The following is a 15825-nucleotide window of genomic DNA, read 5'->3' on the forward strand; positions in this document are numbered from 1 at the left end:
GTTCTACCTTGTTTCATTTTTTTTTTCTGAGCATAGAAGCCACTTTAAAAGTTTGCAAGTCTTTAAAACATTAGCTCCAGATGTTTTGAATGTGCTAAGGTGAGCAAGTGCAGTGAAAACCATAAAACACTGTGTGAAGGCGATTCTGATGTGCTATTACATTAAAGAAAGTAGATGGAAGTTCAGGAACATACTGGCAAGAAACCCAAAAAGCCAAGTTTTCTACCGACTGGTTCTGAAAGGCTGGATAAGTCATGATCTTCCTTGCGTCTAAAGATGCCTACAGACTTCGGATCAAAATTTGTTATCAATTAGTGTTACCACTCTGAATTGACATAATTTTGACCGGTGTCAAAGGAACAGTGTTTTATTTAGTTCATCCAAAATAGATAAATGGGCAATGTCTATAAGACATATGGGGATTGAAAATAGTTCATAGACTTCCCATGACTACCTTGGAAGGTGGCATGTATAGTGATTAAAATATCTAGGTTGCTTGGGTTCAAATCAATCAGCGATTTACTAATGGAATGACCCTGTAAAAGCTTCCTCATATCTCTCTGCATTTATCTCCTCCTCATTTTAGAATGAAGAATCCCAAAGCTCATAGTTTTATTGTAAAGGATTAAAAATTTTGTGCATGTAACATATATGGAATTTCTGAAGACAGTAAGCACATAATAAATGTTTGTTATTATTTTATCCATATTATTATTAGCATAATTATTGTTATTTTAGAGTCCATTTGGCGTGAATCCTGGAGTCCAGGATTCTGGATTGAAAACCACTGGTCTAACCTCATAAACTCATTGAGTTGAATTTTAATTTAGAGAGATAAAAATTAATCAAGCAAGCATTTATAAAAATTATTCTGATTGTTTATTTATGAACTATTAAGTATTATGTTGTGTGGTCTCAATAGTTAATTAGGAATAGTTTACCCCTTTGTATTTTGACTATCTATGTTGAGTTGACAGAGATTAGTTAGTATATGACTCTTGCTGCTACTACTGCTGCTCAGTTACTTCAGTTGTATCTGACTCTGTGTGACCCCACAGATGGCAGCCCACCAGGCTCCACCGTCCCTGGGATTCTCCAGGCAAGAACACTGCAGTGGGTTGCCATTTCCTTCTCCAATGCATTAAAGTGAAAAGTGAAAGTGAAGTCGCTTAGACTCTTGTTGACAAATACACAGGAGAGTTTTCCATCCAAGGGCACCCACAAGCTGAAAAACAGGTCATTCTTTTGGGGTTGACCTTATTTTAATATGGAAATCACTTTTGTTTTTAAATTCAAGCAGGCTTTTATTCCCTTTCTCCCCTCCTTTCTTCCTCTTATACTGAAACAATAAGGTAAGTTGTCTGTGCTACAGCCTGGGTATGCCACATTCAGACCGTATATCCAAATGTACAAAAGAGTAGAAAGTTTTATTAATGATTTGTAGTCATACATACTGTATTCAAGACTCGGGGTAAAAATTTATATATAAAAAAGCTCATAGTCGAATATATACCATATTATGATGAATGAAGACATACCAAATTTCTTTTTCATCTCTTCTAAAATATAGACTGCATTGTGTGATGATATACTCCCACAAAATACCATTCTAGTAACACACACTTTTGGTTTATTATTTCACCTGGGCAGCTTGATTTTGCCTGGGCAGTTCTCTGTTAAAAGTAGAACAGTTTGTATCTAGTGAGGCATCTTATTGAATGTTGCTTGAAAAACTCTTCTTTCTATAGTAATGTGCACAAAAAAAACATAAATTTAAACAGATCCTGGTCTGGTTTTATTACATTTAGTTCCGGGCTATGTAGACACATTATCTGAATCCTTTTGGCACCACATAATAATATATCATTGATATAAGAAATAGTTTGTATGTGAACAGCATTACTGTACTTTTATTTAAATGTATAGATTTACCCTAGAGCCATGCTGTCACTTCTGTTTGTTATAATATTTTCCCCTAAAGAACACTGGCATAATATGTCTCCTTAAGATCCTGTAGAAATGTTGGATTTTAATATTTTATATTATAATTATATTCTGATATTTCCTTCCAATAATAAAATAACCCTAGTTTCTCATAAGGAATAACACATTTGCAGAACCTCATACGAATTCTAATTTTTAAACTGGGAAATTTGTGGTACTAGGAAATATTATCAGAACTATTTTCATTCCTATTTGTTTTAAAAGAAATGGTCTAAATGAGGTTTTAAACTTTCTTTTTTAAAGTCTGTCTTATTTTCCCTTTCTACAGTTATAAAAAATTTTTAGCTCTTTTATATCATTAACAAGAAAAGATACCAAACGTAAGCATGAAAAATAGACTAAGTTACTAGTTGAAATATACTTAATTTTAATAGGACATAATTAAATTCTCAAGTATGTGTGATACAGTTTGGTGTATAATGGTAGATCCATTTGGAAAACCTAGAATGTTACTTTTTTTCTTTTGTAACTGTAATTTTTATTCATTTGCAGTTAGTTTCAATTAAAGTTAAAAATATAATTCATATCATAAGGCAAATGGCTTATTTCTATAGATTAGAAGTTTTGTATTAAATTTGTTTAATATAGATCGGAGACTCATTTATTGGGTTTTGATTATTGAATATGATACTTTGTTCATGAAATGGTCATCTTATGTCATGTTTAGCCATATTTGTATATATGTAACTTTTTAAATAATCGAATAATGTTGGATAAACTTATATAGAAGCATCTTTATAAGAATTCAATAAATCTAATTCTCACAATTTTATTTTTATAATTGAATTTTGCACTCAGTCTTTTTATCCATGTCCTAGGCAAGATCACAGAGGTCACTAATCGTCCATGTTTGTTTTTAAACAATACTTGAAATGACATAGGAATTTATCAACTTACTTATAATATTAACAAAATTTATACTAATAACTATTTGCATCTAGCTAAAATAGTTAAGTACTCATCCTATTAGGAAGATAAGGTAGTCAAAATGTGACTCTAATGTATTTTAAAGATGATGTCATGATACTGCCACAGTAAACTTCTGAAATAAAACTACTAGTTTATATTTTAATATAGTGAGTTCCTCATGTACAAACCAACTTTCAAGGATGCAAATGTGCCCCTGCATGCCAGCTATTGTGCTACTGTACTTTTCAAGGTACTGTACCATAAATTAAAAATATTTTCTTCATTTTTTGTGTTTGCTAGTTTTTTATGTATGATTTGTGTGAAAAGTATTATAAAGCGGTTACGGTACAGGACTATATAGCCAGTTGTGTTAGTTTTATATTTGGGCTAGCTTTGTTGGACTTAAAAACAAGCTGGACTTATATTCTTGGGACAGAACTTACTCATATGTAGGGAACTTAACTGTATTGGATTATGTGTTTTTACTATCGCTGCCATCCTTACTCTTCTCACCATTTAAGCATCAGCAAGTCTTTTATACACACTGAACTAAGTATACAATAGTCAGAAATATCCCTCCTTTTATTGGTAAAGAGCAGTACTTTAAAGAAAAAACCATTTAGTAAATTTTATAATCTTATTTTTAAATATCAACAGCTCAACTTTTGATGACTCAGAACAGGGCTTAAACCCAGTGAGAGAGAACTGGAGATGAGTAGAGACAGCACAAAGGGCTGGATTGTCAAAGCAGACTGATTCACATGAGAACTCTTTCCCAATAACAAGCTTAGCCAATGACTTCAAGAAGACATACAATCACGAGGCACAGGTGAAACAGGGAGAGAATCGGCCCTTCAGTGCAGTTACTCAGATTACTTCTTGCCAGGCAGGATGTGCTCTGGCTCAGGTTATGCAGAGAGCCTCTGTGTGATATTTGTGCCTGCATAAATGACACAAAAGAGGGCCATTTTGCTGTGACACATTATCATTTCATTTCCAGGTGGTTGTATAGCTTATGTGACATTTTCCAGGAAGCCATGCACTATAAATTTGTAGATTCCAGATTTGTTTAGTACAAACAGTTGTAGACAAATGAAGTATATTCTGCTAAAATATTTTCATAGATGAGGACCCTCTTGAGAAGGAGGTGATTAGTGTGTATACCAGGAGACCTGTTGTCTGCTTGACTGCAAGGAGATTTGGTAAATTAGCTTCTTTGTTTCCAAGGGTGTCTCCCCATCTCCCTCCTGCTACAAGAGAGATTGTGGACTGTAGACATTCTGCTTAATGATTTTCTTCCCAGGAGCCATTCTTGAAGAAGACAGGGTGAGCAGGGAGTTCATCCACAGGGCAGGAAAGAGATCGGAAGAAAATGTATGTAGTTTACTGGTTGCTGGGTCTTTGGAAAGAATTTCAATCTTTGCTATAATCTTCTCAGCTGAGTCCAGGGAGAAGGCATGACTCTGGAGATACTCTGTAAGTTTGGAGATATTTCAGAGCTGAATATACTCTCTGAGATATCTCCATGACTTAATGTGTCTCAGGGCACAGCTTAACAAGATGGCTAATGTCTTGGAATATAGGAGTTGTGATTGTCAGTGGTTGACTGTAGTACCTTGTGGACCAACCTGAGTCATAGCCATGTTATGGAGTTTTGCACATCCAGGCCAGGTGTGTTGAGGGAAGATTTATAAATTTACTGTTGTTTACAAGAAAGGCATGGAGATAAATGTGACTGCTTCACCACCAGAAGAAGGGATATATAGAGTGTGGACCCATCACTGAATGTCATGGAGGATCACAGAAATGAACAGCAGATGTGATAGAGAAGATGATACCTAGACAAGGCAGGATCAGCTAGGCTCAGGGGAGGCCAGAGATAGTACACGCCATTACATGGACAAGCTGCCCTAGATTCAGTTCCAGGAAAACATGTAAGGCCACTGGAAATCACATAACTTTGGGGAGGGAAGGGAAAAGAAGGGGTGGTAGAGAGCAATAGAAATAGGACTTGATTTGATTTAATTTTACATTGGAAAGGACTGTATTACCGTAAATTGGCAAGATAAATTCTTCTGATGGGAAAACATGTTATAAGCCAAATTCCACTCAGACATAGAACAATAACTATTATATATATTTTTTAAAATATTGAATTCATGACAGTGGAATTTCCAACATGCTCTATTACTTTTGTGCTGTGTGCTTAGTCACTCAGTTATGTCCAACTCTTTGTGACCCGTGCACCGTAGCCCACCAGGCTCCTCTGTCCATGGGGATTCTCCAGGCAAGGATACTGGAGTGGGTTCCCATGCCCTACTCCAGGGGATCTTCCCAACCCAGGGATCAAACCCATGTCTCCCACATTGCAGGTGGATTCTTTACCATCATAGCCACAAGGAAGTTCAAGAATATTGCAGTGAGTAGCCTATCCCTTCTCCAGAGAATCCTTCCATCCCGGAAATCAAGTCGCAGTCTCTTGCATTGCAGGTGAATTCTTTACCAGCTGAGCTACCAGGAAAGCCCCTATTACCTCTGCTGAAGAACAAATAATAGAGGAATTAAAAAAAAAAAAAAAGAAAACACCTCTGTCTTTACCTGTTGTGTTACCTCGATTATGTTATTAGTCTTCTGAACTCTCAGTTTCTTTTCAAAGTAGGTATAGCTATGCCTATTCACACAGTTGCTGTGAAGAGTAAATAAGATGTAAATGAATGCTTTTAGCATGTGGTCTGGTATACCTACTGGTAGGTTTCCAATAAGTGTTTGAAAAAGCCTGATCTGAAGCAATGTAATTGATGTGATACTATTCCTTATCATTTTGCAAAGTATTTAGTTTCTGTTTCCATGTTAAGACAATTCTTCCCTGACCCTTTGAGATTTGAACTTACCTCTTTTGTTCTTCTGTTTCTAGGACCAAACATTTCTGCGACCCAAAGATTGTTTGTGGGCCACCAAATGTTCTACTGTTACTGGAAGAAGGAGTTATCGTTGCGAATGGATGAAGAAATGTAGCAGGTACCACAGAGTCCCTTGCTGGTAGTGTGGCCATCGGGTCATAGGTCATTGAAGGTCATAGGTTGATCAAAGAATCCTTACAAATGTGGATCTGAATTATGCCTTACACATTTCTAGATGTAGTCTTCTTATTACCGAACCAAATTTGGGTCTACCTGCCCATGTTCAACTCAATCTACTGACAGTAGGTGGTGGTGAAGAAAAGAGCAGCATTTATTGCAGGGTGTAAGCAAGAAGTCCAGTAGTTTTAGTGCTCAAAATATCTGAACTCCCTGAAGACCTTCAAGGAAAGGTTTTTAAAGACAGGGTGAGGGAGAGGGGTTGTGGGGTTCATGATTCACTCATGGACACTTTTTCTCCTGGGTTGGTGGTGAGGTAACCAGGAGTCAACATCATCAACCTCTGGTTCTAAGGAACTGGGGTCCACATGCTTGTGGGCAGCGTATAGTTAACTTTTTCCACCTGGTGGGGGTTTTAGTATCTACAAAACAGTGCAAGGGACATGGCTCAGAATGCTATCTATATCCCTTGAAAGTGAAAAGAAAGTGAAGTCGCTCAGTCCTGTCCAACTCTTTGCGACCCCTTGGACTGTAGCCCACCAGGCTCCTCCGTCCATGGGATTCTCCAGGCAAGAATACTAGAGTGGGCTGCCATTTCCTTCTCCAGGGGATCTTCCTGACCCAGGCATCGAACCCAGGTCTCCTGCATTGCAGGCAGACGCTTTAACCTCTGAGCCACCAGGGAAGCTCCTGAGGAGGAACTAAATGTCCTTGACCCTGTTTAATGGCTAAACTGTTACTATTTTGTCTTGCTTGACCGTTTTCCTTTTTTTCTGCATTTTCTGACTTCTCTGATTAAATATACTCTTTGAAACTCTGGGAAAGACTAGGAGGCTAAAGTTTTTCTATGGACAAGGGGCACAGAGTGGACACTGGACTGAGGGGTTGGGGGTTCTGTTCTGGGGAGGGCCAATAGGTTCCTGCTCAGTTACACTCTAGAAGCCATTTTTTTTTGTTTGTTTGTTTTGGTAACACTGATGTTTAATTATTTGAATTCACTGTGGGGTTTTTTGTCATCCCATTATAATTATTTTTTTTGTAGGAATTTTTTTTTTTTGTGGGAATTTTTTTTTAATTTAATTTAATTTTTAAACTTTCCATAATTGTGTTAGTTTTGCCAAATATCAAAATGAATCTACCACGGGTATACATGTGTTCCCCATCCTGAACCCTCCTCCCTCCTCCCTCCCCATACCATCCCTCTGGGTCGTCCCAGTGCTCTAGCCCCAAGCATCCAGTATCGTGCATCGAACCTGGATTGGCATCTCGTTTCATACATGATATTTTACATGTTTCAGTGCCATTCTCCCAAATCTTCCCACCCTCTCCCTCTCCCATAATTTATATGAGAGGGCAAGGCAAACACAATTTCTGATATTTCATTTATTTATTCATTTTCATTTTATAGCTATCAGTGGAAGTACTGATATTATGGGCCTGTGTACATTTTCAAGAGTTTCTGTTCTCTTTAAAAGTAATAAATAATACCTGTAAGCTATTGGGAACACTCGTTCTCTTATGAGGTCAGGAATGTACAGGTGTAAAAGATGCAATATTTCCTCAGGATGTTTTTTAAAGCACCAATCAAAACTCAACCAGTATCTTCATTTTCAAAAGAAATCCACTGAGCTTCTTTTGTGCTCAGATGCTGTAACAACAGGCATGAAACTAATTAGAGACCAAAGCCTACAATGCCATGTTGTCCCTTTGAATGCAGCCCTGGAGATGGAAGTAAGCTGGAGGGGAACATGGCTGGGTGTATCACCCTTTAACAACAAGTTAGCCCAAAACAAAGCACATTTCTGCCTGCAGATTCTTGAATTTGACAATTGTTTCCAGGGAAACAAACGTATAATTTAAGCTTTTACAATTTCCAAATTTTCTACTATATATCCCAAGATACATAAACTTAGGGTTACTTCTCCAGATCATTACTTTATCAACTACGTTTTCCTTCTTTACAACTACCAGTTCCAAATAGTTTGTGTGTTAATGTGGGATTTTGAAACCTGTATTAGCTATTTTGAAAAAATAATCCAACTAATGTATTTATTACCTTACTAAAAGTTACTGCAATGATCTTTTTAAAAATTCTGTTTAGAATATTTTAAAACTTCTTCTTGTTCCTCCAGTCTATTTTATTCATTAAAAAAAATATTTGGAATTTGTAGTTTAAATTATTTATTTGTTTCCCTGGAAATTCACTGAAAGAAGGTTGAAAATATCAGAATGAAAGTAAGGAGACTTGGTTTTTGTTCTCAGTTCTGTCACTGACTAGCTTTTTGACCCTGGGCTCTTGATTTTTTCCCTGAATCTTTGTTTTCTTTCAGGTAAAATTAAGACATGGTGTTAAAAGATTCTTAATTTCTTTTGTTGTTCTAACATCTTTTGAAATTGCTTTATGCTTTTTTTGATGACTTCTGACTTTCTCAGCACTAATCACAAATGTATGATGGTTTTCCTTTCATAACGCTGCTGTTGAGACTAACTCTTGTGGCAATGTGGATGGTCATGAGATCCATTGGGATAATATACCAAAATGGACATTATTTAAATAGCAAATAAAACATATTTACATCACGTGGAACCTGGAAGTCCCAGGTTCAGCGAGAAGCATGATATTTCCTATATGCCTTTAGAGATATGTTAGGAATCCAGGGATAAAATGTATTTTTTATTACATGCTCATCACTTTCCTTGAAGTCAGCAGTAACTCAATACACCCAATGTGCTTAGACATGGCCTTTGTAACAGGTGTCATTGCTTGCTGTCTGTAGCTTGCGTTCTTATTCTGTATAACTCCCAAAGAATGTTTGTCAAGTTCAATTTCAAGTCTGAGAAGCCAGTGTAATGATTTGCTTCCACATCGTGGGCTGAAGTTAGAAATGGAGCAACTGACATGCAGGATGAATTTACTGGCCTGGAGCCACTAATTACAGAGGCTGTGTTGGCAGAACCTGAAATGTTTAGATGAAAAACCCGAAGCTCTGAAGAAGATTGGAAGGAACATTTTCATCTAAAAAAGGTGGAATTTTAAATTAAACACGATTGGAAGATGATTGTGTACTAGTTTAAAGTCATCCCAGGCGTTGCATTATTATAGACTTTAAATCAGTCATTTTGTGCAAAAATAATACTTAAGCCTGGTTTTATTACCCTCTTCTTCAGAAATCTTGAGATGAAAGAAGAAATCTTCATTATAATAACTGAGATAAAACTGGAATTATAGACGCGAATAAAGTTAACATCCTGGAAGAAAGAATAGGCCTGTATCTACAATTACCTGGAATATAGCTGTATTTGCTGTGTATATCAGATAGAGTCTCCAAAATTATTTTTTGAATTGGATTGATGTGACCAGTTCATATGAAGTTTTTAAGCCAGTCTAACAATCAAAACAGACAAAGTGACATATCTGGATAGTATATGTTTGATAAATTTGAAGGAATCCAAAGAGACAATTGGGATTTTTATAAGACAAAATTTATATATAAAAAGATTTAATGGCATATTTCTAACTTGTTTCTCAATTTAGTTCCATATAAGGAAGTATGTTGAATTAGTCTCACCTCCACAGTGTTTAAACTACAGACATTTACAAACAGGAGAAAAATAAAAAGACTCTGAATACTTAACAAAATGACAAATAAGAAAAAAAAATAGATTATGTGATATTTTTTTCATGCTTCCAGTGGTAAATCATGCTAATTCAAGTTATACTATTACAGAAGGTCCCACTTTATATAATCCACTTGAATTTCTAAACAGTATCATTGAGGTTCCACAAATAACTAGGGTTTACTATATTACATCAGTGTAACATAGTTATTTTTGCAAGAAAACGACTTAGGGCTAGAAAATAAAGGGCAAGGGCATGGTTATTTCTGTGCTAGAGACGTGCCAACATTTGCATCAGTAGAAGGTTATCAGATTAGTTTTGTATTTATTAAAAAGTAAAACTACAGAGTATTTTAATCAGTTAAATGTGTAATAGTTATTGACATTGGTAGCAGAAAAGCATCTTAAGTTTCAGAGATGGTATCCTAAGGTATTAATTTATGGTAATGCAGTAACCAACCAAAGCTAGTGTAATTAACAACAAAAATTTACACTGAACTTTTTTTTTTTTCCAAAATCTAAAGCTGCATGATAGAAGTGGGTATAAACTTTTTGGCTTAGAAGTCTAAAAAATAGACTAAATAGGAATTAAATCTAAATATATAATATCATTAATGTCATGAATGAAGCAGTTTTTTCTACAAAAATCTTGAAGTGCTAGAATAAATGTACAATTTTCAAAATCTTAGCAATGAATAAAAGTAGAAAAATTTACTTGATATAATGAATAATAGAATTTAAGAAATCTAAATGTTAATGAGAGAAATGTTAAAGAACAATCTTTAATGAAAAAGATTAAAGATTTATTCTTTTATCAAAAAGCCACATATAACATTATATGTGTTCACAATAAGCTAAGTAATTCCAATATCAAAGTATTGTTGTTAGAATTTGTTCACCCCATTAATGCATTTTAATATTATATATAATTGATCAAATGTTGTAGTATTTATTTATTATAGAGGCATATAACTATGTAGAAAGATGTATTTTAATTTTTAGAAAACTTCAAATATTTTTTGCAGGATTTATTTACATATGCACATCTGACTTTATGAATCATTCTTAGCTAACATTAATAGGTTTCCCACGTAGTACACTGGTAAAGAATCTGCCTGCCGGTGCAGGAGATGTGGGAGACTCAGGTTGGATCCCTGAGTTAGGAAGATCCTCTGGAGTAGGAAATGGCAACCCACTCCAGTATTCTTGTCTGAAAAACCACATGGACAGAGGAACTTGGTGGACTACAGCCCATAGTGTCACAAAGAGACGGACATGACTGAAAGTGACTCAACACGCCTAGAAAAAACCAGGAATTACTCTAGATCCATAACATTGCAACTGAGAATATAATTAAAATTAAATAATAATTCTAAAAATACATTATAATTATCACATAGTTACATATTTTAATAAAATTAAGGAAAAGTTTAAATCAATGAGCATTTACTCATTGTAGGTGTTGTGGAATGTATGCACAAAGAATTAGTTTCTATCTCAAGAAGTAATAAACAAAATATCAAGAAATAACAGAAAATTTTGTTAGAAAAATTTAAAAATACCACAGTGATGCATGAGTATTGTGATATGCATGCTATAAACAATGAGACAGGAATATTATTTCATGTTTACTTTATAACTCAAACACATCACAGTTTTGGTATGTGAAGAACAGCTATTAATTTCTAGGTATGGTATTCACATGTGAATTAGTATTGCTATTAATATCACATGAAATGCATTAAATATAAAATATAAAACAGCTGTAAAAAAATTTGACTCCATCAATTGGTTAAATTTCTTTTATTCACGTTTCATTAATGTTTTCTTCACATTTCATTAATGTTTTCTTCTTCCCAGATTAAGGATGAATTTCAGTTCATTCTCTATCTAGGTTTCCATAAATTTTGAATTAAGAGAGCCTATGTTGAAAAGGTTTTATAAGTCTTTCAGGAATCTGAATAAATATGCACATTTTTTCTTTCTCCACATATCTGCAATTAAAATTTGTATCTTTCTGAGAAACCTGCAGACTTATAAAGAAAGAATAGCCAAGCTAGTAAAATTAAAATTAGTATCTCTCTAAGGAAACTACACACTCTTGAAGAATGGCCTGGCTTGTTACCATGAGGAGTACTTAAGATCCAAGGAGTGATTTACTGTTGTACAGTTGCTCTGTTTTTCCCTCTGGTTTTATGAAATGAACTATTGAGCAACAACTTTGTTTATGTCATTAAGATTAAATCTCTGTCAAAATTGTCCTGGAGGAATTCTAAAAGGTCTGGGAAAATGGTTTTAGTATTAACAAGGATGCTGGTTTTTCACATTAAAAAATATTGTGTTTTCTGACATCCTAATTTGTGTATTTGCATGTGTGTGTTTGGAGGGTAGCATGAAAAATAACTTAAGAGTGGTAGATAGATATTTCATTAATTACATCTTGTTTCTTTTTTGTATATGCAGGTATGAAAAATTTTGGTGTGTCTGAGGGGGAATCGGTATGACTTGTTAGAATTGAATACATTTATAGATGACTCATTTTTCCATCATATGCTACTCAAACTCTGAAGGCTAAGAGACAGTAATATTCTAAACTGTTTAAAATAAAATAGGTATTAGAATGAAAGATATGATGACTTGGGAAGTTATATGCTACTTTAATTTCCAAAATTAGTTTTAAATGACTGCTTATTAAGTGTTGAATTCTGAATGTGATCATGCTTGAAAGACAAGTACCTTTTTTGATATATCTTTTTATTTTTTAATTGAATAAAAGATTATTTAAATTCTGTAGTGCTTTACAATTTTCAAAAGCATCACACACATGATTCACATAATCTCATAACAACCTCTCTTTCGTCTCTACCTCTTCCTTCTCCCTACTGGTAACGACTAATTTGTTCTCTGTATCTGTGAGTCTGCTTCTTTTTTGTTTTATTCACTAATCTGTTGTTTTTTTTTTTAGATTCTATATGTAAGTGATATTATATAGTATTAGTATTTCTCTGTCAACTTATTTCAGTTAGCATAATGCTCTCCAAGTTCATCTAGGTTGCCACAATTGGCAAAATACCATTATTTTTTATGGCTGAGCAGTATTCCATTGTTTATCTGTTGCTGTATACTTAGGTTGCTTCCATATTTTAGCAATTGCAAATAATGCGGCTATTAACATTGTATCTTTTTGAGTTAGTGGGTTGTTTTTTTATGATATATACCCAGAAGTAGAATTGCTGGTCATATGGTAGTTCTTATTTTTAGTCGTTTGAAAAATCCCCATACTGTTTCCCAGAGTGACTGTACTGATTTACATTCCCACCAACAGCAGATGAATGTTTCTTTTTCACCATATCCTCATCAGCATTTGTTTATTTGTATTCTTTTTGATACTAGCCATTCTGACAAGTGTGAGGTGATAACTCATTGTGGTTTTGATTTGCATTTCCCTGATGATTAGCATGTTGAGCATCTTTTCCATGTGTCTTTGGCCATCTGTGAAAGATGACAACTTTTTAAAAAAAATTTTATTTTATATTGGAGTTGATTGCGATGTGTTAGTTGCAGGCCTACAGCAAAGTGATTCAGTTATTACCTATTCATGTATACATTCTTTTTCACATTCTTTTCCCATTTAGATTACTATAGAATACTGAGCAGAGTTCCCTGTGCTGTAAAGTAGGTCCTCGTTGGTTATCTGTTTTAAATAAGCAGGGTATACATGGATCATGGATGATCATGGATGTTCTGTGCCTACACACTGTGATGAAGCCTTACATTAATAAACTGCTACTGAAAAATTTATTTTCTTTCAAGTTCAGATTTGTTGTTATGGTTCTTTAGCTTAAAGAAAGAGAGAGAGAATTTTAAAAATATAATTCTGAATTTCCCCTTGAAGGATTTTTATATTACAGGAAAAACCTCTTGATCTCAATTTCCTTGCAGCTCATGGTCTTACGGTGCAGCATTCTCCTTAGTCAACTTCCTTAGTAGTAACACCTGATCGTGTGAAGAATGTGTGTGTCTCAAAATGTTAAATTATTTAACAAGTCTCACAACTTTATGTAGTGATCTCACTTTATTCTTAGAATACATTCTAATGAAATGTGAGGTAAAGGAAATTTGTGGGAATTCAGCACACTGATCACAGGAGCAGGATCTATTCCTTGAAGCCTTGGTGGCCTAAACTCCCCGTTGACTGAGTTTTCTATACTTCATTCATTGACCCCTATGCTCAGCAACTCATCCTGGCTGGAAAGAGATGGTCACCCAGATATGAGTGCTCGTTTGTGCTACATCTTCCTCTTGTGTGTCATTTGTGATCATTGTTTATGTTGTTGTCATAATTTAATGTGTTGTCATAATAATATAATGTGTGTAAGAGTTGCTTGAGATGATTACTGAAAACCAAATGGAGGCTGTCACTATGTAGGTACTATAGGAGCTTTCTGTTGTAAAGACTCTGTTCAGAGTGGTATTTGACAGTCTTATACAAACAGACCAGAACTCATCTGATGAGTAAATTATTAGACAATTGATAGAGTTTGTAATAGCAGTAGGAGTAGAAGTCAGAGTAATAATTATTGTTCTTTTATTTGTATTCACAGTTTTATAGAAACATTTATATGTATCACTTCACAGATATGACTAACTTCATGATAATTTATTCCATGTTTACTGATGACTCAGGTGCTCAGCTGGAGATGAAGCTCAGAAGACTAGGGAGTTGTACTGAGAGCTACCATGAGGCTAATTTCCAGTCTTAACTCTGAAAGTACTTGCTTACTTTAATATTCTTATTCATATCTTTTATTTCTCCCCAAATTAAAAATTTCCCCACAAATTTCTTGAGAGATTATATAATACAGTAATAGACTACACACTGTTGAGAATAATATTTATATGAAACAAAGAAAGCAAAAAAATTCAAGCTTTTCCATAAGGTCAAAATAACAGTGACATACAACCCACTCCAGTACTCTTGCCTGGAAAATCTCATGGACAGAGGAGCCTGGTGGGCTACAGTCCATGGGGTCGCTAGGAGTCGGACACGACGGAGTGACTTCACTTTCACTTTTCATGCATTGGAGAAGGAAATGGCAACCCACTCCAGTACTCTTGCCTGGAGAATCCCAGGGACAGAAGAGCCTGGTAGGCTGCCATCTATGGGGTCGCACAGAGTCGGACACGACTGAAGCGACTTAGCAGCAGCAGCAGCATTAAAGTTTTAACACCGTATTCTAATTATTTCTTTGAAAGGCACAGTAATAGTCAATAAAAAAGGCATTGTGAAAAATAAGAGCCCACATCAGGATTTTCAGATTTTAAAATGGAACGATAAGACAAAGCATCTTAGCAGCTTCACTAGGGAGGAGATAATTCCTCATGATGTCAACATTCCAATTTAGATTTTTAATTGCCTTGTACTTCCAGTTATTTAAGCAAGTCTGATAAAGGAAAGAGGGAGATTTCATGTAGTTTTTCCTTGATGCGACTTCATATTTTAAACTAATTTTTTTTTTAACTGTGCTGTTTTCTTCTTGCTTGGACCAGAAAAAAAAAAAAGAACAAAATGAATGGAGTTTGAAGTGATATAAGAGCCTGTCTTGAGTCAAATAAGAAATTCTGAGTTCATAATCTGAAACTTTTTCTTAGTTTCAGGTCACATAGTAAAAAACTGAAACCCAAAGCATGCTCTGTCTCTAGGCTGTTTTTTTTTTAACATTCATTTGTTTACTTATTTTTGGCTGGGCAGGATACTTGATGCTGTGTGCCTTTTCTCTAGTTGTGGCAAGTGGGGGCTACTCCCTAGTTTCAATGTGCAGGCTTCTCGTTGCAGTGTCTTCTCCTGGTGCGGAGCATAGGCTCCAGGCACGCAGGCTTCAGTAGTGGTTGTACATGACGTGTGGGATCTTCCCCAGCCAGGGATCAACCTGTGTCCCCTGCATTGGCAGGCTGATTCTTAACCACTGGCCCACCAGGGAAGTCCTGTCTCTAGATTCTTTAAGACTATTTTGGAATTGATATAATTGGGGAGTTACTTTTTACTCTAAATATGGGAGGAAAAAAAAAACAAATAAATTCACCCTTATCTTGTGAAACCAAGCAGGTAAACATAATTTTTTTTTTTACTGGATTCCTGTTTTTGCAATTATTGTATGTTAAAATAGTTATGGTTTGGGGTATAAGTCTTTTCAGTATTCAAACCTCTTTAGAACAC

At 35.1% G+C, this 15825-nt stretch overlaps 1 long non-coding RNA gene across 3 annotated transcripts in view; it reads left to right on the forward strand.

Annotated features, from left to right (window-relative positions):
- LOC107133222 (uncharacterized) overlaps positions 1–15825 on the forward strand; it is an 85088-nt gene that overhangs the window by 51892 nt on the left and 17371 nt on the right. For 2 of the 3 annotated variants that reach the window (XR_009490818.1, XR_009490817.1), the window contains one exon: positions 5828–5931. This is a non-coding gene — a long non-coding RNA (uncharacterized lncRNA). Of the gene's footprint in view, positions 1–2; positions 5404–5827; positions 5932–15825 lie in introns of those variants that run through there. The other variant, XR_001502027.3, reaches the window with a different exon arrangement.

Source organism: Bos taurus, chromosome 16, assembly GCF_002263795.3.
Source record: "Bos taurus isolate L1 Dominette 01449 registration number 42190680 breed Hereford chromosome 16, ARS-UCD2.0, whole genome shotgun sequence".
NCBI lineage: Eukaryota > Metazoa > Chordata > Mammalia > Artiodactyla > Bovidae > Bos > Bos taurus.